The following is a 21,717-nucleotide window of genomic DNA, read 5'->3' on the forward strand; positions in this document are numbered from 1 at the left end:
CATTTGAGTCTTAAATCCACACTTGGCTTTTGTGGGTTGTTCTGTTACCAAATGCAGTACAACCTACTTCACACCTTCAGTCAATCGATACCTTCTTCTACTCGCAGAACTCCACAAGAAGCTCTTGTGCATATCTTGCTGCAGTTGCACTGTCGTGAGAAGTGATTTAGAGAAAAGGGGCTTAGCCACAACATAGCAGTTTTATTCTGTAGATGAGTGTACAAAATTGTGAAACTTCTTGATAGGCATCCTGTGAAGGCATTAAACCACATCCCTGCAAGGCAAGGTTTGGAGTCCAAGCTATGCTGCAGGGTTAATCTGGTAGAACAGTTCATACCAGTATACATTCCTTTACAGATTTGAAGTATTCATTATAGAAATGATGAAAGGCAAAAGAAAAAATTAGTGATTATTTAAATAAAAATAAATTTTTAATATACTATGTTTTTTAATTGGGCTAACAAGTATAAAATAATTTCTCATAGCCCCATACAAGTTCCTAACCCCATACAGACAGACCAGAAAATTTGTGATCATGAATTTTTAAAAGCTATGAATATACTTGTAAGATTTAAAACAAAAAATGTGGAGCACAAGCCATAGGTAATAACAATGAGGTGGACTATTCATGCCTCAGTTATGTGTTGCATGCTTCCCACATTTTTTGTTTTAAAACTTTTAAAAGTACTTACAAAGCTGCAGATATTAAAAATTCACTGTCACAAGTTTTCAGGACTATCTGTATCGGGTTAGGATACAGGGGGAGGGGGGGTTGTAGGAGAAACTATTTAATGCTTTTCAATCCAGTTTAAAAGTGTGATGTATTAACATTTTAATCTTTCAACATATTTTAAACATAACGATGAGATTATGTTCATGTTGTGGACAGTATTAATAATAACCACGGGGGGAGGGGAGGGGGCGGTTTTCAGATGACACGGTTATCTATAGTGAAGTGCTATATGGAAGAAGCTGCATAAATATTCAGTCAGATCTTGATAAGATTTCAAAATGGCACAAGAAATCACAAATTTCTTTAAATGTTCAGAAATGTAAAGCTGCGTACATAAAAAAAAGTATCATTTGGTGACTATAATGTCAGTGAATGACAGTTCGAATTGCCCAACTCATACAAATACCTGAGTGTAACAATTTGTAGGGATATGAAGTAGAATGAACACATAGGATCTGCAGTCGTGGGTAAAGAAGGTTGTAGATTATTGGGAAAATGCAGTCAGTCTACAAAGGAGATTTCTTACACATCACTCATGTGACCCATTCTGGAATATTGCTCAAGTGTGTGGGATCTGTACCAAATGGGGCTAACAGGGGGTATTGAACCTATACAGAGAAGGGCAGCACAAATGGTCATTGGTTTGTTTGGTCCATAGGAGAGTGTCACAGAGATGCAGATAAAGTAAGCTGACAGGCTCGTGAAGGTAGACTTAAACTATCCCAAGAAAGCCTATGTACAATGTTTCAAGAACTGGCCTTAAATGATGATACTAGGAATATACTAAAAGCCTGAATGTATTGCTCACGTAGGGATCATGAGGACAAGATTAGATTAATTACAGAACAAATAGAGGCATTGAACAATCATACTTCCTGCACTCAATATGTGAATGGAAAACAAAGAAACTCTTAATAACTGGTGCAATAGGATATACCTTCTGCCGTGCAACTCAGTGTTTGCAGCATATGGATGTAGATGTAGACAAATGTCAGGTTTATTTCAGTGTCTTTTTATCTGTTAATACATGAAGCAGAATAGTGTTGTATCTACCCACAATGAATCTGTAATTTCCTTAAAAAAGTAAAATAAAAAACAAACAAAATTAATTTTAAATAGGCATAATCTGTATCACTTCAGGCAGGGAGTTACCTTCATAGTCTCGGATGTTATTGAATTTAGCATACGTTAAAATTCAGGAGTAAGTAAAAAACAAATATCTTTTTGTTATCTCCAAATAAATTCCTGCCCCGAGATACAGGCCTCCAAAGATGACACTGTGAACACAATTTTGACAAATTTTGAAAACAATTTTAAAATGCTGTATCTCTGTAACAGTTCTAGATATTTTGTTAGAGTTTCTTTAGTTGATATATAATTGCTTTACGATTACAGTGGCATCCTCCATTTGGATATATCTGTCAAAGTTCTTTTACAGTCGCCTTTTGAATTTTTTTAATAATTCACAGAATTTTTTTTTTTTTTCAAAAATGCCAATCCAGAAAATGTAGATTTTTTTCTGTTGATTAATACCATGTAATACTATATTCTGTGTAAAGGAGAGCTTCCACTTTTAAGTTCTTCACTGAAGTCGTCTTCACCGAAGTTGTTTCTTACTAATTTCATTGTTACAATGTTTATTTCTATTGTCTTAGTCCTGTTTGTTCATTGCAGGTTTCTGTATTGTAGTTGTTCAGTGCTAATTTGTTTACGAAAAAGCTTCTAAGAAATCTGAGAACATGCAGTGAGTTCTGTGTTTTTGTGAGGAATTTGCCGGTTGACACAGTTGCAGTGCGCATTGAGAAAAAGACTGTTTGAAATGTATTCTGACTGGGGCCACAGGAGAGTGAATTGTGCTGACTCTTTTCATAAAAAAACAGACTTTGTTCAGTTTGGGAATAAGTGTTCTCATTTGAAGACTCTGTTTCAAAGTGAAGATGTTTCCAGTGAGGACTTTTAGTGTTCTAAATGTTCTGACAGAATTACAACAACGAGAGTATTTGAACAAGGTGAAGCCTCCCATGGTGCAGATGATGCAGATTTTGCATCAATAGAAGAAAAATGAAGTACCCTGAATCACTCAAGTATAGAGATAGGTGTTAGTTCTGTTAAGAAACCATGGTCAGTGAAGTCCAGTCATAAGCTCTATGGATCAAGAAAGCGCAGAGAAATTACTAAAGCTGTGGGTGAATACACTGCAGCAAAACTGACCACACTCTTCAAAGTAGGAATTCCATCTTAAGAAGAAAATGAACCAAAGCACTCTTGCACCTCTTTCCAGGAAAGTTTCACAAATATCAATTCAGTTTCCAGAATGAGATTCAGTTGTTGAATATTGTGCATCCTACAGTGAAAAAGTACAAGTTTCAACTATTATTCCAGAGACATTTTCAGAGAAAACAATTTGAACCACATTCCATCAGTATCAGAGTTCATGGTAGACAAATCAAGGAATGTGAGGTCTGTAAAAGGAGTGTTTGGAAGACTAGAGAACTTAGTGTGGTAGCTTTGAAGAATGTACTGGAGCACGTGACATGTGACACCTTGGTTGGGTGTGTGAAGTCATTAGTGGTCTGTGACGTACAGCAAGAGACGTGTTTGTTCCAAGAATGCGGTGACTGCCTTTACAGACAGTTGGCCTGGAAGACATAGCAGATAACTCTGAAGAAATTACATATGCGATGTGAGAGGAAAATAAACTAATTAAGAAAACTGTTGCATTTGACAGTTTCATTGATGAATTTGGAAAGTGGTCAGTGAAAGCAGCAATACACCGGAATCTGAAGAAATTGCAACAATACATTGCAGAAGTGAAAGGGTGTGTACACAGGCTGAAGAACTATGTTTAGTACTTCACTGTGATTTTGCTGAGAACTGGGCTGTAATTCTCCCACAAAGGTATCATTGGAGCAATGACCAGGTTTCAATTTTTACAGGAGTGACATATTTTCAAAACAAGACCACAGTGTTGCAGTTATAAGTGATGACACAGGACATGACTCAGGACATGCTTTGCTAGCAAATTCTTTAACTGCAAACAGAGGCAGAGAAGATCATCAATATTTCTGATGGTGCTCCAAGTCATTTTAAAAATAATTACCAGCTGTTTGAATTGAGTAAGTCGCTTGTGCCAACTGACTGGGTATACAGTGCTACTGGTCACCAGACTGGGCCATGTGATGGTGCAGGAGGCCTGCTGAAGCACCATGCTACAAAACATAATCTTTGTAGACCAAATACAGTTGTAATTCAGAATGCTGAGGATTTTACGAGAATCGTGAAATCTTACGCATCCACAGCCCCCATTCTTTTGTCCAAAGGGGAAATCGAAGAATTCTGTGAGCAGAAAAAAGAACAATGGTCCAAACAAACTGCTCCTGTGAAAGGAATTCAGAAGACACATGTTTGGAGTCAAAGTGATGGGCGAACTCATGTTGCATGCACTTTGAAGGGCAAGAAAGAAGAAATTTCATTCATGTGGCCAACACCTCAGAAACAGCAGGATAATATTCACATTCACAACCTGAGAATGGGGATGTTTATGGTGTGTGTGTGTATGACTGTGACTGGTGGATTACAGAAATTATAAACAGTTATGAGTTAAATGGAGTTGTAGTGAACCTAATGCTACCACATGGACCAGTTGCCGGATTTATGTTTCCAGCTAAAGGTCAGCAACAATGCCATCAGTGATCACATCCTGTTCACAAGGTTTTGAAGATTGTAAGTGCTCCAGTTCCTATTGGTTCAAAAGGAAGATATCACTCTATATCAAAGGAAGATACTGAAACAGTGAAACACATTTTTAGTTGATTGACTGGCTACTTTCAGTACAAAACAGAGTGCACAGAAGTTGCATAAACTGAAACCTTTAAGTCTTTTGACCTTTCACCTACATTTTGGAACCATTTAAAATGCTTGAAAAATGAGTCTCTTACTCTTCATTCAAAACTAAAATTATGTTAAATAAGGGTAGGTTTTGATTTTTATGAGCCTGTTATGTGATAATGTGGTAAATAAAACAGGTTTTATGTGTGGCAAAAATTTCAGTTGTTTATAAAACCTCTTCAACCTAAAAGTGGAAGCTCTCTTTTTCAGAGAATGTAGAACTATGTGGTATTAATCAACAGAAAAAATCATAACTTTATGGATCGTCATTTTTGAAGAAAATTTTTTTTCCATAAATATAAAAAAGTTCAGATCGCTATGGTAAAAGAGCTTTGACATATAGGTCCAAATGGAGGATTTCTTTGTAACCATAAAGAAATTATCTTTCAAATTAAAAAAAAAACAACAACAAAATGTCTTGAACTGTTCTAGAGATACAGTTTTTACAATTTTTTTTCCAAAATTCACATCTTCAAAATGGTAAGCGCAGTGTCATCTTTGGAGGACTGTATCTCAGAGCAGAAATTTTTTTGGAGAAAACAAAAAAATTCTTGTGCCTTACATAGTCCTTCACTTTAACACATGCTAAATTCAATAACATCCGAGACTATGAAGGTATGATTTTTTCCTAGCCTGCCTGAATTGATATGGACGATGCCTATAATTGTTTCTAATAGATTTTTTTTTGTGTGTGTGTTAGCTTGATACCCACAGTTTTGCCCTTACATATCATCTCCCTCCTCCCTCCCCCTTCTCTGTCCATCTTCTCCACTCTCATTGTCCATCAGCTCCTCCCCCTTTCTCTGTCCAGTTCCTCCTCCTCCGTCCATCTCCTTCTGCTCCCTCTCTGGCTACATGCTCCTCCTTCTCTCTCTCTCTGTTTGTATCTTCCCATTCCCTCTCTCAGTCCATCTGCTCCTCCCTCTCTCTTTGTCAATTTTCTCTCTCCTCTCTCTCTCTCTCTCTCTCTCTCTCTCTCTCTCTCTCTCTCTCTCTCTCTCTCTCTCTCTCTCTCTCTCTCTCTGTCCATTTCATCCCCCCTCTTTGTTCGTATCATCCTCAACCTGTCTCTACTGATTTCCTCCACCCTCTCTGTCTGTCCATCTCCTTGTCCCCAGCTGTCTCTGTTCTGTTTATCTTCAGAGCTGCAGCCATTCTATCGGTTACATTATTGACAGAGAGCAGTGGGCTGCCATTAAGTTTTCCAGTCTCAGAGTAGACATACAACTCGCAAACCATTTTCTCAACTGACCTCGTGTGATGATCTCCTGGCCTAGAGAATGACGCAGAACTTCTCCACTCATAACTTTATATGAACTTCTTTTTGACATTGTTCAGTGCCACACAACAAATCTTCTTACTGACATTGTTCAGTGTGACACAACAAATAACAGTAACAACAAATACAGTAACAACTCCTGCAACAGTGAGTATGACAACAAACAAACTCAGAGGGAGCAACAATCACACAGCAGACTATCCCGAGTTCAAACACAGTGCAAGTGGGAAGTGTCAGAGTGGTCGCATGAAGGCTTTGCAACTTCGGGTGGTTAATGCGGCCACAGATATTGAGAGATTGGTGAAATGCTGTCCATTCTTCAGGTGTGGGCTCTCTCTTCTACTTCCATTATAAATGTCAATTCTAAAGTAATTATGAACAGGGTATAGATGTTAGGCATTACAACCTCCACCCTAACCCACACCTGCCCCCTCACAGACTGACCAAAAAGTGAGGTGATATTGCTTTGCCGTCCAATTCTGAGCTATGTTTAAAATATAATCTCTAGCTCATTGGGAAGGTAGTTTAAAATCGATTGCAAAATATGTGCTGGACAGGCAGCCAGACAGACCAGCAAGTGAGTTCAAAAGGATGCAGAATCTAATAAGAGTAAGAGAATACAGACAATAAAAAAGAAGAGGAAACAGAAGGAAGGATGTGGAAGATAATGGAGAAGAGCAAAGAGGGGATACAATATTGCAAATTACAACAAGCTGGGTAATTTAGGTTAAGTGATGGAGAGTCATTTCTGGTGCATAGTTTTAGAAGTACATATCCAAATAACATTGCAACTTCACATGTGCTATTGGGGTTTTATTTTCTCATAAGAGGTAACCAATCACAATGTGCCACTTAGTTTATAGGAAAAAAAGGAAGGCTGCTACGTAACAATCAGTGTGCAGGCACACAGCCATTTAAAAAATTTAGTGGCTCGTCTGCAAACGTAGTGGTCTGGTTGTGTGCTGTTGCATTGTGCCCCCAAGAAATTCTTCAAATAATAGTAACATGGCTAAGGAACAACCAGTGAATATTAAACTGAAATAAATATGAATTATTAAATAAGATTAATTAGGACTAGTCCATTAGGACACGGATGTGCTCTGACATCAGAATTACGTTCAATGTTAATGTTATTTCTAATTCAAGAAAACAAGTTATCTGAAATGGTGGTCTTACAATGATGATAGTGTACCCAAGAATGAAATATGATTTTGAAATGCTAGTGCAAGCATGGCATACGCAGGCAGTGTGTATTTCTGTTCTGAAGCCATTGTCCTGTGCTCTGATTCGTTAATGTAAGCAAATTCCCCCACATCTAACCAGTTCACTGAAGTTGATTGAATAACTGATTCTCAAATAAAGTTCAGTATCACTGTTCACACTAAAACACCATGACAATGCATCACCAGAATTACAAACTGTTCCATTGAAATAACTAAGTTCAACTATGTGCTCACCACATTGCATAAGCAGCTCATAGACTGTGCAAGCTTTTGCCCAGACCAAGGACATACTGGAAAGCACCTTAACATAGTCTGCTTGCTTCGCCCTCAACTCTACCACATGACGACAATTTGAAATTATGTACAGATTTAAAACATATTTCATACTAAACAAACAAGATATATTTTGTAATTCATTTGCATTCCATCAATTAAACAAATATGTAGAGCTGAGTTATGTTTTTTAGATAACTATTTTACCATAGGGACGCTAGATTCTCTTCTGTAATATTTTGGACTAGTCGTATGGATAGCCTCCTGCCTGAGGCTGGGGTCCCCCCCCCCCCCCCTCCCTTTTCCCTTTTCCCAATTAGGTGACAAGAACTGCCTCTAAATTTCACATTTCAAATTTGCAGTTTCTCTGAGCATCTAAACAACAAGATTCTTGTTCAAGGAGGATTTAACTACCTCCAAAGGGGCCTAAGTATGTTGTAATGTTAGCAGCCTGTTTACCAATCAGTTGTGAACTTAGCCTTCCTCCAGTGAAACCTCATGTCAGAATCCTTCTACGCCCTGTCCATAGATCTGTCTCTTAAACCCAAAGGAAATGGTAGCCCCCTCAATGCTCCAGCATTTGTTCCTCTCAATTCTTGATGAATTTCGTAGAGTGAACATTATATGTTGACAGCTCTGTGGTTGAAGGCAAAACTGGATATCCTTACTCACATAACAGGCACCTTGAACAACATTCACTATTAATGATGTTATTTCTTATCGTGGCAGAAGCCATGGCTATAATCTATGCCCCCTGGGTTACATAAACATCTGTTTTACTAAGATTTTCCTAACATGTTGTAACTCTTTGAACAGTCTCCTAGTCATAAATCATTGCCATCCACAAAACACAGTAGTTGTTACCACCCACAACCTTCTTTCAGATCTCCATAAATGTGGGAAAGCAACCTGATTGGCCCCAGGGGCCTCAGACTAAAGCTGACTGGCATGCAGACCTCTCCCTATGCCTGTCCAGTTTCTATTCTTTTAGATTTCTTAAATGCTATAATCTATGATGTTATTGTATTTCATTTTTCTGTTTGACTGAGTACCTGTTTTATCAGAAATTGGTTCCAGGGGTCACCCAGCTTCATCCAAAGAGAGACAGCCTAACCCAGACCTCTCAGCTATTTCTTACACTTGTACATCTCTTGTTATTTTAGTACAAGGGTTTTATTTTATGTATTCCTGCCATTTTATGACTCCCCCTCCCCCCCCTCCCTCCCCCCAGATGAAAAGCTCCAGTGGCCTCTGACTATTTTCATCTGGAGCACATCCCTCACTAAACAGTATTTGATACTTTGCTAATGAATTTTCACTCTTGTACTGATTTGAAACTTTCTGACATATTCAGACTGTAAGTTGGATCATGTCTTGAACCTGGAACCTTGGTCTTTTGATGTGAAATGCTGTCCCAGCTGAACTGTCCAAGATTGACTCATGAGCCACTCTCAGAGCTTTACTTGTGTCAGTCCTCTCTCAGCATTTCTGTGAAGTTTGGAAGGTAGGAGAGAGGTATTGGTGCAACTAAAGCTGTGATTCAGGTCATGAGTCATGCCTGAGTAGCTCAGTCTGTAGAGCTTTTTTCTGTGAGAGGCAAACATTCTGATTTTGAGTCCACAGTTTTAATTTATTTTTTACTTGTTTGCTCATTATTTTATCTTACACTCTTTTTTAATTGTTTTGTTGTCCCACATGAACCCACTAGAAAATCCATTTGGCTAACTACCTTGTTCCTCCTAGAGGTACTTCATTGGTTTGATAACACAGGATTGAGGTACTGATTGTCTCGTGGTGTGATTTCCTTAGCTCCAATCATCTAACAGTGCTGCAGCAAGGTTGGATGGAACATTTACATAAGTGCAGGGAACATGTGTGGTGGACAGTTTTTTACTGTGACACCTCCATAACTTACAGATGGTGTCTTTTTTTATGTACAGATGAATATGAATGTTCTGTTGTGATCCCATCTGTTTTTGCAGCAACTCATTGTATTGGGTGCCGAATCAAGACACTAGCACAGTGTCAGATTTACGACTGGCCTAGTGTTGACACCACCATCAAATGTATGGTCCAGAAGTGCCAAGCCTGCAGCCACATCTAGCTAGTGGTGGCATAGCATTATAACCACTGTTGATGGCCTATTTAACTTCTAGTATGCAGCATGGTTGGTCAGTATGACAATGTGAACAATCACGCATGCCCTGGCCAACATGTTTACAATAGAGGAGGAATCTATTATAATAGTGTCCAACAGTGTCCCTCAATTTACACTGTCTATGTACCAAGAATTCCATAAATGTAATGGGATGCAACTTGGGGCTACCATTCTGTTTCACCCAATGTTGAATTCTGAAGTTGCGTAGCTGGTAAGGACATATCAAATGCAAATAATTGTAAGTACTCCGATTTCTAGGGAAACACTCACAAGCTTCCTCACAACATATAGGTCCACCTCTATCAGTGGGCTTAATCCTGACAAAGTATTGCATGGGCACATGCCATGTACTTTCTTTGACTTGTTATACCCAACCCAGCAAACCCACCACTCAGTCGCCGAGCCTTGTTGTTATGCAAGGTCCATGTATCAACCAAAACTCTGGGGGACCCAAATTGTTTTCATTGGGTATACAGGGTAACAAATGTTTGGAATTACGATCATGAGCAGCTGAATTTCCAGCTGTGGGAGTCCACAATGCTGCCCCTCTTGGACCACTTGAGCCCATAAAAGCAACCACTGTTATGATGAACTTCTCTGTGAGACTGGCTATCACCATTGTTACAAGATCTACCTGTGTCTTGGCTGACAAAAGGGGTTCCTCAGTGAACACCAGTGTGTGTCGATGGAATTGTAACTCATGAGCTAATTGTGGTTACTACCAAGAAAATGATCACTTCTACAAATTAGAAAAATGCAGTGAAGGTCAAACATAAAGACAGTGAGCTATCCATGGGGGCAGAACTGTTACTGCTCTCAGAGCTCTACCACCTCCTGCAGACAGGCCCAAACACCTGTTTCTATAACCTGTGGCCCCAGTACAATACTTGAAACAGCCAATCACAGCATAGACATATTGTGGGACACTTTGTTAAGGATTGCGGCATTTCTCTCTCTCCTTCCGTTGGTGGCCATGCCAGTTGCCAGTTTCAGCCTACATGTCTATTAGGGGAGGGGAGTGGGGCATGTTAATATACCAAAATGATGCAGATCTTTCATTCAGCCCAAGTATCAATATTCATGGGCAGTCAAGAGATACTGTCGCTGTACAGGCAGCAAATCGTCACATGGCACTGTGAAGGGTGGGAGATGTGCAAGGTCAGCATGTCCCCTGGTATGATACCGCAAATAAATGCTGTGAGAGGCAGAATTGCATTCACTCTTTCGTGTTCCAAGAAGCTACGGTTATCATGCCATGTGGATAGCCAGAGTCTGATCTTGCTTGTTTCGTGTTCTTGATTTGGGGTTATTCTCTGTACAGATTTATCACGCTATGACAGTTTTTGTGTTTCAGCAAGTGAAATCTCTCATTACTGACCATTTAGAGCTGTCAGTTTGTTCAACCATTCTCTACATCACTGTCTGTTTGAATTACTGTGAACCTTATTTCTACCTGGTCCTGAATATTATAGAAAAATTTGTCCGTTGTGACCAAGCCCACCGATTGTAATCTTACAGTGTTGAACATCTTCACCTATTTAACAACTTTACATCATATTTGCCTATCTTGAGAGTCTGCTATCAGTCTTTGCACCATGTATGGATCATCTGCAAGTGTTCCTAAATTTCAAACCAGTTTTCTAATTAAGCAATCTTCTTGTTTGCAGTCCACAGCTCCTGGTCTAGGAGCTAGCGTTGCTGCCTCTGGGTCCTGGGGTCCCGGATTCATTTCCTGGCCGGGTTGGGGATTTTTCTCTTTCTGGGGACTGGGTGTTTGTGTTGTCCTCATCGTTTCATCATCATAATTATTTGTGAGAGTGTATACTGATGCCTCTTCTTTAGTCTTCTTCTTATTTATTGTTTATCCTTGCTTCTTGAGATCTCTTGTGAAGAGACATGATACAACACATTCAGCAGTGGCATGGGACAATCAATGAAGCTACACAAAGTTAGTAATTTAACTTTTGAAATCACCGGTTTATTGGCGTTTCTGGAAATAAAATCACTCTCATACTCTCATGCGGTCAGCAAATTTTGTGTAACAGTTTGTATGTGTAATGGGACTTACTACGTCGCAAATCATCCTAATGAATTAATTAATCTGCATTACAGTGTTGCTAAGCAATGTGATCAACAAGGTGATATGTGTCTCAATTAAAACAGAACCTCAATATTTTGAATAAACTTCTGGTTCATTTTTTGTCAAAATCAGCACTTGTCTCAAAATTAATTTCCAACTTCATACATTAAGTCCAAGCGCATTTGCAACTATTGTACGCAATTCACTGGACTGCTCGATCACGCACTAGCACGTAACGAATTTCAAATCAAGTGCACAGGTTTCAGTTTTCCCTAATGGGCTAAATGACTCTTTTGTAATAACATGATGTGTCTATGTCACGTAAAGTCTAAATGAAACTGGATTTGTTTCCATTCGGGCCAAAATCACAAAAAATAAAATTCACCACGCAGTTCAGTGAACTGTACATGCACACTTTTAGCACTCTAAGTGATAACTCATCTCAGAGTAAAAGCCGTACATATTAATTCATTTTTTTTTCATACACATAAAATTCAAAACACCTTTACATTAAACAGATAAATTATGGCCTGCAATTACTAATTAACATTTCCCATTCTGAATAAACTTCAAAAAATTGTATTTCATAATCAATAAAATTTTATCACCTGAAAGAAACTATTGGTTTGCTAAAACAGATTCAGATTACAGTCAACTGTGTCTAGATGATGACGTTCCGATCGATACTTGCTTGGAATGAACAAAATACCTGTACTGAAAAATACTGTCCATTGAGTAATTTACTGACTTTTATAACAAATTTGGTACCCCTTTCACTACAAGTGACTAGATTGGATTGTGAAAAGAAAATGGATGGTGCAAAAATTGGGACTTTTTACAGGCGCTGATGACTGTGCAGTTGAGCGCCCCACACACCAAACATCATCATCATCATCATCATCATCATCATCATCATCATCATTACCACCACCATCATCCCCTTGTTAGCAAATGCATCCTCTGCCAGTAGCCTCTGTGAGCTACTGAAGTAATCAGTAAGATCATTTGTATTTATAGCAAACATTGTGATTTTGTCACTCTTCCTTGGGAAAAGCCAGATGTTGCTTTAATACTGATGACATCATTCCATTGAGAACGACATATCACATACTTATTGTTTAGTCTATGCCATGTATATTTATGTTTTTGGACTTCACAAATGATTGGTTTCTGCCATTCACAGCATTGGATAATATTGCCATTCACCACTTGATCACAATATTACTAGGCGGAAGGTGCAGGAAGCTACTCCATGAGCTTGTGTACCAGATGGTCTATGTTGAGATAATTTCGTGATGGCTAATGGCAAAAACTAGTCATTTGCAGTGAATGAAAAATAAAAGTATTCACAGTTTTCAGTAAAAAAACTGCAACAGAAACTCTAAAAATGAACATTACACCTTTTCAAACTTTATCTTCTTTTGACCAATCACATATCTTGTCAGATGGTGTGTAAGCAGCAGTTACTGGCCATGTGGATAGCCCGAGTCTGACCTTACATGTTTATTGTTCTTGATTTGGGATTACTTAGTCAAGCTCTAGCTCCCAGATGATATACATTTACAGAGTGGCAAGTTAAGTGTTTATCTTTTTCTGTGTTTTCCTCACAGTATAGTAATTACATTTTGTGCATGTTTTTCTGTTTAAGAGGTTCTATCTCGTGTTTTTGCTAGAGTGATTTCATTCGGTCTTAGTGCTATAGTTGCATACTGAACAGCCAGTTAAGAGGTGTAAATTCATTGTCTGTAGTGTAGTAGTTGCTCATTTTTTGTTTTGTTTTGAAGGCAACTATCCATTTGTTTAGTAAGCCAGCCAGTCAGGCTCCAGCTTGTGGCTGATATACATTTATAGAGCAGCAATTTTACATTTTGTACAACATTTATTAAATTTCATGTTTGTTTTTCTGTTTAAGGGGTTCAATTTTGCATTTTTGTAATGGTGATTTAATTCAATCTGTAGCACAATAATTGCTCACTAAACAGCTATTTACATAGCTCATTAACACAAAATTGTCCATTGATGACACATCAGGAGGGTAGCAAGTGCATATCTAGGATTCTGTCTGTTTTTATAGGTTACTTCTTCATTTAGTTGTGCTAGGATGGTTAGGGTGTGTGCATGCTGTGTGCGGATGCAGGAGGAGCTGGCTGCAGTTTGTGAACAGCTGAATGCATTTTTGGTTAGGTCAGTCACCTTCAGGCTGCAGCCTCGAATGTCGTAGTGGAGGAAGTTCTGGCGCATCACATGGGACACCTCAGGTGTTGCTTGTTTTGCCCACGAGGACTGCTCCTCAGGCACCTCTTAATCTACCCGATGCAGTGGATCTGCCCTCACAGCAGTGAGTGGGAGGTGGTAACACATTTGCGTCACTCAAGGCAGAGGGCCAATGTGGAGACTGTCCGCCTAGCCTCGCTCATTTACCTTGAGAGTGGACAGGTGGTCACTCCTTCAGTAGGCACATTGGGGGAGAGGTTTACTATTTATTGGGAGCTGCAATGTTAGGTGCATTGTGCGGTCCCTTAGGCAGATAGCATTCACGGCTGGAAAGAAAGCCAATTGGCACTTGGTAAGTCTGCCAGGAGGCCTCATTCGAGACGTGGATGTGGCCTTGTATGCGGCTGTCGAGCATGCTGGTGCAGTTGTCTGCAGCTTATGGCTCATGTCGACACCAATGATGCCTGTTCTGTGGGTTCTGATGCCATACTCAGTTCATACAAGCAGCTGCCGGAGGTGGTGAAGACTGCTGGCCTCATGCATGGGATGCAAGCAGAGCTTGCAATTTGCAGCATTGTTCACAGAGTTGATTGGGATCCTGTGGTTTGGAGCCGAGCAGAGGTCTCATCCAAAGGCTTTGTTGACTCTGTGATGGGCTTGACTGCAGATTTCTAGAATTGCGTTATCGTGTGGTGATTTGTAGGACTCCCTTCAATAGGTCAGGGGTGCACTACACAAAGGAAGCAGCTACTTGGATAGTAGAGTACTTGTGGAGTGCGTACGAGGTTTTTCTAGGCTAGACGGTAGTTCAAGGTGTTCTGATGAACACTCGCCAGTTGATATGCGGCGTTCAGAGTAAAGGCACTTCAGCTTCCAAAATTTTATCAGTAAACTGTCAAAGTATCTGTGGTAAAGTTCCTGAATTTACTGTCCTCCAGGAAGGTTCTCATGCTCAAATTATTCTTGGCACCAAGAACTGGCTGAAACCCAAAGTCGAGAGAGCTGACATATTTATCAAGTTGTTGAGTGTATATAGGAAAGACAGATTAGAGTATATAGGAGGGAGAGTGTTCATTGCAGTTGACAAAAATATTGTCTTTATTGAGGTAGAAATTGAATGTGACACTGAATTAACTGATCATGTATAACAAGTGTAGGTGAAACCAAGTTAATTGTTGGTTGTTTTTATCAGCCACCTGATTCCACTGTGACAGTTCTAGAGTCATTCAAAGAAAGTCTACGGTCAATAGTGTGGATATACCCAGGTCATGAAACACTAGTTGGAGGGGACTTTAACCTACCGAGTATAAACTGGGATGCCTGTGGATTCATTGCGGGGGAGAACCGACAGACAGTGATGCGCATTACTTTTGAACACAATTTTTGAAAACTGTCTTGAGCAGCTATCTCGGAAGCCCACACACAATAGAAATATCTTAGATCTTGTAGCTACAAATAGGCTGGACCTTATTGACAATGTCAGTGTAGAAACGGGGATTAGCATTCATGATGTTGTTATACAGGGTGTCTACGACCCGGGACAACCGGGAGATCCGGGAAAAACCTGGGATTTTTTTCATCCGGGAGAAAACCGGGAAAAACCCGGGATATTGTTAGAATTCCGGGAAGTTTTCATTGTTTTAGTTTTCAGTTAAATTTTTATAATTTTGACTAGTAAGAACCGACACACTAACAGAGGATATTACTGTATCCCGCTACTGCAGAATAATACTTCAACAATAAAACATAAACGAGAGAAAAAAAGGAAAATAACTGAAATTGCAAAGGAAATGCGCCATATACAACAACAACACACAGTGCTCATGCAAGCGTCTGCCAATTGAAAATGTGTCAAAGGCTTTAGGAAGACTATGCAGTGCTTCATAACAACAAATTGCCTCCAATGAGCGTAAAGTCGCAACTGTTTACATTCGATTTGTTTTAGCAGTTACGCGCGGGCTCATGCGCATGCGCAGTAGAGTCGCGTTTGAGTAGTAGATTCTCCCGCTTCTGGCAACAGGAATGTGGCTGTTGGCTGTGCAAGCGGTCGCATCAAGCAGCTAGATACTACCGGGAAAAGGGGGCACCAAATTCATATTCTTGAGGAAAAAAAAAACTTGTTTCACAAAGCACCTAGCATCCAGCGCACGTTTGCCTATTAATTATTCATATGATTTTGAAACGCTTCCCTGTTGGTTTTTGAACATTTTGAACACATTTTAAGTTGATTTCTGAATGAATCATAAGCTGACTTTTGAATGCATGCATGGTGTACGTGATGTCTCTGTCAGGAGAATCCTCGTCGCATCTAGAAATAAACTTTCCACAGACAAAAGGGGATGGGGCTATACGAGCTGAGGGAGTAAAGCCGAACGGATGAATGCTAATCACTGTCTGACTATGTGGTTGATTGGGTTCGCGAATTATCAGCGTTGCTATAATTACTAGCGAAATCCATAGATTCAGACTACTAGAATGGAAGTAAACGACTGACAGAAATAACAGGTGAGAAAGATTACGTATTATCTTCTCGGTGTATTCAAGAAAACGAAATTTTGACAGAAAATTTTTGGCCAGATCGCTACACTAGTAACGACTAGTAGTTCAGTCCCCGGCTAGCAGCCGCGTAAGTTCTATTCTGGAAGTAACGCGGAAAACGCGTTGTTCGAACGCGTAATAACGCCTAACCGAAAAATAATCGCGGGATAACTAAACCTGTGTTTCTGGCAGGGTTAGTGGAGTTAATCGGCGAACAAATTTTGACAGTGGCAGCAATAGCTACAGAATTGGTGATGACACGATTGTTTGTTAGAACGAGGACGGAGAAGAAAAAAATGGTTCAAATGGCTCTGAGCACTATGGGACTCAACTGCTGAGGTCATTAGTCCCCTAGAACTTAGAACTAGTTAAACCTAACTAAACCCAACTAACCTAAGGACATCACAAACATCCATGCCCGAGGCAGGATTCGAACCTGCGACCGTAGCGGTCTTGCGGTTCCAGACTGCAGCGCCTTTAACCGCACGGCCACTTCGGCCGGCTAAACGGAGAAGAAACGGGGACATCACACAAATTATGGAAGAATAAGACGATTCCAAATTTATATAAAAATTTCGTAATACTACTTTTCCATCTCATGCCAAAGAAGCTGGTGCATGTGAATGAAATGTGAAACAATTTCCTAACATAAAGCTTGTTGCTTGTAGTAGGCCTAATAGGCATTTGATATTGATACTTATTGGATTATATTCTGTCGTGTTATAAAAATGGCCATTTGTGCCAAAACAGTCTCGTTTATTTGGTGCGTTACAAAATTGCTGCCGTATTAGAACGGCCTATTTTGTTTTATCTTGCAGACAGTGACAAAATAGACGTAATCAGATCGAGAAATCACACCAGTCTTGGGGATTATTTGTATTAACAGCTTTTTCATTATTAGATAACGACATTTTGATTTTTCATGTAGCAAAACGTTTGACGAACTTTGATGAGGTAAAAGGTTCTTTCACAGAAAGGAAAACACGCCATGTAAAGCTGTAGCAAGATTAGAGAGAAAAAAATGCTAGGAGCTAAGGGTTGAAGATGTGTAATTTCTTGCTTATCTCTTGTCAGTACTGGTTTTATATATCCTATATTTAATTTTCTGACACACAAAACAGCAAGTTATTAACTAATAATGAATAATGAAGAGTTCAGATTTTCTGAAGAGTTCTTGTTCTCTCGATTACAAATAATCCCACCCGCTATTAATTGCGAGATTTTTTTTTATTTAAAAAAAAAGAAGGCAGGCTGTCAAACCGGCCGACTGGGAGCAGGAGAGGCACCACAGGGCATTTCAGTTTGCACTCTCCTGAATATAGTTTGGACATGCGGTAGAAAAATGCTTTATGAAGAGACGTGGCACTACACTTTGGCATACTTAAGACCAAATAATATGTCTTACATTTCCTCGAATACATACGTTTTATGTTTCAGACTTTTCAGAAAGATGTGCGCTACAAGATGAACATATTTTGAAAATTCGATTTGTTTTAGTATTGACCCGGTTCGAAAATGTCGTAGATCCGGGGCTGATGCGCAGAGCACTCTGAGCTATAGTGGGTAGTCTCCACGTGACCCATGTTTACGTTCAGTGATTTTGCTGTTTCCCCTTCGTTTACTCTCACGTCAAATGAAAACAAAACGGATATCCGTGGCCGGGAGCTATCAAGTGATTTAAAACACATTCACATAATTACTAAAGGCTGAAATATGTCATTAGTTTCAGATTCTATTTTATTTCCACCTTTCTGATAGTCAAGCATTAATCGCCTTGCGGAACAATGAAGTTATTTTTGTCTCTTTGCTAAAGAAATTTGACTTTTGTTAATCTTTTCCGCAGAGGCAGTCAATTTATTTGAAACGAAATGTTTAATTCCACAGTACTGGCTAGTTTCAGCTGTTCGCTGCATTTCAAGTGCACGTTTTCATTTTGTAGCACATATGCCATTATGCCATAATAAAGAACCAAACAAGATATAATACAGTACTGGTGCTCCAAGAAAATTTACATCCTGAAAACCACACTTAAAAGCTTAATATCAGGTCGGGGTCTACGGTACTTCATTGGGAATCTGGACATACGAATGTGCCTTTAAGTATGCACTTTAAATGTGCACATTTTAATATGGTTCACGAAATTCCGATGCTCTTGCAGTATCCTCTTTTATTGATGATCTTTTACACGTACGTACATACGGGCTTCCTACGTCATGATATCTACCCAAGCGCGGTGTCGCCTGTTATCTGCGCTCTCTGGCAACTGCTGAAACGAACCTATTTGTAACAGATCGCGGGAAAATATTGCGAATGGTGGTTTGAAAGTCGTTACTATCAAAGTAAATATCCTTTTACGTAAGTTGAGCTACGTACAAGAATGGACCGTGATTTATTAAATCACAAAGCGTTTGACTCTCATTTACAAGTTGTTAGCTGTCCGATGACGAGCCATTTAGAAGCATTTCGAATCCTGAAGATCAGACATTTATGTCATTATTAAAAATTTGACAGGCACATTTGTATGGTATCTCTTAAAGCGTAACACGCGCAAAAAAGATCAACAGTATATGCGAAAGCTTAGCTTCTCTTGCAGCTTGAGACCAATATTATATGTGAAAGCTTTGCTTTTCTTGTAACAACACGATCTATATTAATGTAAACTATTAACTTTCCCTGTTTGGCGCGCTACTTAACACTGATGTCTCGATTTCAATGGTTCGGAAAGTAACATGCGGTGTTTGGTGCAATTCCAATGTATGTTTTCGTAATACGAAAATACACAGCGTACGTGTTGCTGCACATCAAAGATATTTCCAAAATGTGTCTTTTTCTCTGAGTTTCGTTTTGTAAAGTGCTGGGAAATTGTACGCCCGTGTACAAAACCATAACCATTCAAAGGAGTGGTAGGGGAAAACATACTGTCACCCGGGAGAAAGTGTGTTTTTAACCGAGAAATGCGGGAATTTTTTTTCCTTGTCCACGTAGACATCCTGTTATAGCAACTATGATTATGAAAGTTTAAAAAAAAATCAGTCAAAAAGGCTAGGAGAGTCTTTCTGCTAGATAGAGCAGATAAGCAGTTATTAGCATCTCACTAAGACAGTGCATTGACATCACTAGGTTCCAGTAAGCTGGATATAGAGGAATTATGGGCAAAGTTTAAGCAAATGGTAAATTGTAGTCTGGAGAGCTATGTGTCTAGGGCCATTCCGTGCCAGGTGGTCTAATATCGAGAAATGTTCCCACATGACCATCATGGATTTTGATGAAATTTTGTATGAACATTCACACATGTTCTCAATGAACACTGGTAAAGCTTTAGTTTCAGAAATTCAATACTTGCAGAGATATAGTCACTTGTTTGAAACCATAGCACAGCTTCCAGTAGTGCATCCTTGAATTTTCAGCAACTTTGAGATGAGATATCTCTGTAAGTATTTGCATGAAAGAAACAAAACTTGGCCATCTTATACAACTTTTAAAGCTCTTTAAAGTAAAATATTAACAAAAGGATTTCTGAGCAATTTTCATATAGATAATTTGAAGCATAGTTGGGCGAAAAAATAGCTGTTTTTTTAAAAAAAGAGAACTTTAGTTTTTTATATCTCCAAAAGTAATTGTGGGATGTACATGAAACTTTGCACACCATAACCCACCAACACAAGGTCTTAGAATATGAAATTTCATTCTCCTATTGCTTTCCATTATTTCACAAATCTAGGGTGAAGTTGACGATTTTTCAAAAAGTGCTAAAAATGGGTATTTTTAGTCAAATTTTTCAAAAAAATGTTTTCTCCAAACTCTTCTAAACTATGGTCATTAGAAAGAGCATATTCTAAACTATTTAGAAAAGTGGATTTGGTTTTGCAATGCAAGCATATAAGGCCCTAAAAAGTAGCATCTTCAAAGAGACGCACTGGAAGTTTGAACACATTTTTCTGGCTCTCAAATTATACCTGAAACCTTTTATTATGCCTAATAAATGTTTATTAGTGCCTTGAACAATTGAAATAAAAAGATCTGGTAAATAGGCAGTGAGACTGTCAGGAAAACTTGAGAACTATGAGAAATAGCCCTTCTGCTTTTATCGTAAGTGTTCATTTGCATAAAACTCTTCTCATTTGTAAAAAGAGAGAGAGAGACGGATCATAAAGAATTCAATGAATAATAGCTTCATATTTTTTGTACTTCTCAAAATTGTAAATATTTAAATGAGCCACAGGAAGTTATTGTGTTTAAGCAATGGATACATACCGATCGGGCCACACTGGACACAAAGCAAATGGTAGTGAATGAATTTATTGAAGATGTAGAAAATAAAATATAGAGTCTGTCATGCCATCATTACATTGCCGAGCATCAAAGCTTGCATCTTAAAGGCCTTAAATGTCATCTGAAAGACGAAGAGCTTGTTGTCCTAATGGATTTTGCAGAAAATTATTCTTTTATTACTCAGGATGCTGCGCAAGCAACAATTCATCCATTTGTTATCTACTTTCGTCAAAATGAGAAAGTAGAATCTTTAAGTTTTCACATTATTAGTGATTGTTTGTGGCATGACACTATTACAGTTCATGTTTTTATCAAGGAGCTCATCAAATATATAAGAGGACGGTTTGCACAGATATCCCACATTCATTATTTCAGTGATGGCTCCAGGGTTCAGTATAAAACTTACAAGAATTTCCTAAATTTGTGCTATCATAAGAGCGATTTTGGAATGACAGCCGAATGGAATTTTTTTGCTACTAGTCATGGGAAATCACCTTGTGATGGGATTGGAGGTACAACAAAGCGGTTAGCAACAAGAGCAAGCTTGCAACGGCCACTTAATGGACAAATTCTTACTCCCCTAGATCTGTTTCACTTCTGCTCTGAAAACATTAATGGAATTAAATTTGTTTTCGTCAATAAAGGTGAAACTGAAAAAAATATTGTGTCACAAGAAGAGAGGTTTAAACTTGGACAAACTGTAGCAGGCACTAGAGAAAATCATCACTTTTTACCTATTGATGAAACAATTCAGGTCATCAGAGTTTCAAATGATTGTTCATCTTTTCTAGCTAAAATGGGTCACATTAATGAAGGAGGCATATTAATGTCTGCTCTCCAACCAGGACAATATGTTGCATGCATCTATGAAAACATGTGGTGATGAAAACATGTGGTGGATTGGGAATATCTGTGAGACCTCCACAGAGCAAAGGGATGCATTAATAAACTTTATGCACCCATATGGTCCAGCAAATTCATTTTATTGGCCACCAACACAACATTATTGCAGTAATTCCAGCTCCATCAGTAAATTCATCTGGCCGGCAATACATCACT

General features: G+C 38.9%; 1 protein-coding gene across 1 annotated transcript in view; it reads left to right on the forward strand.

The window, feature by feature from the left end:
• Window positions 1-21,717, forward strand: part of LOC124605214 (protein fuzzy) — a 157,846-nt gene that overhangs the window by 23,868 nt on the left and 112,261 nt on the right. The gene's annotated exons all lie outside the window — the stretch shown is intronic.

This window comes from Schistocerca americana, chromosome 3 (assembly GCF_021461395.2).
Source record: "Schistocerca americana isolate TAMUIC-IGC-003095 chromosome 3, iqSchAmer2.1, whole genome shotgun sequence".
Taxonomy (NCBI): domain Eukaryota; kingdom Metazoa; phylum Arthropoda; class Insecta; order Orthoptera; family Acrididae; genus Schistocerca; species Schistocerca americana.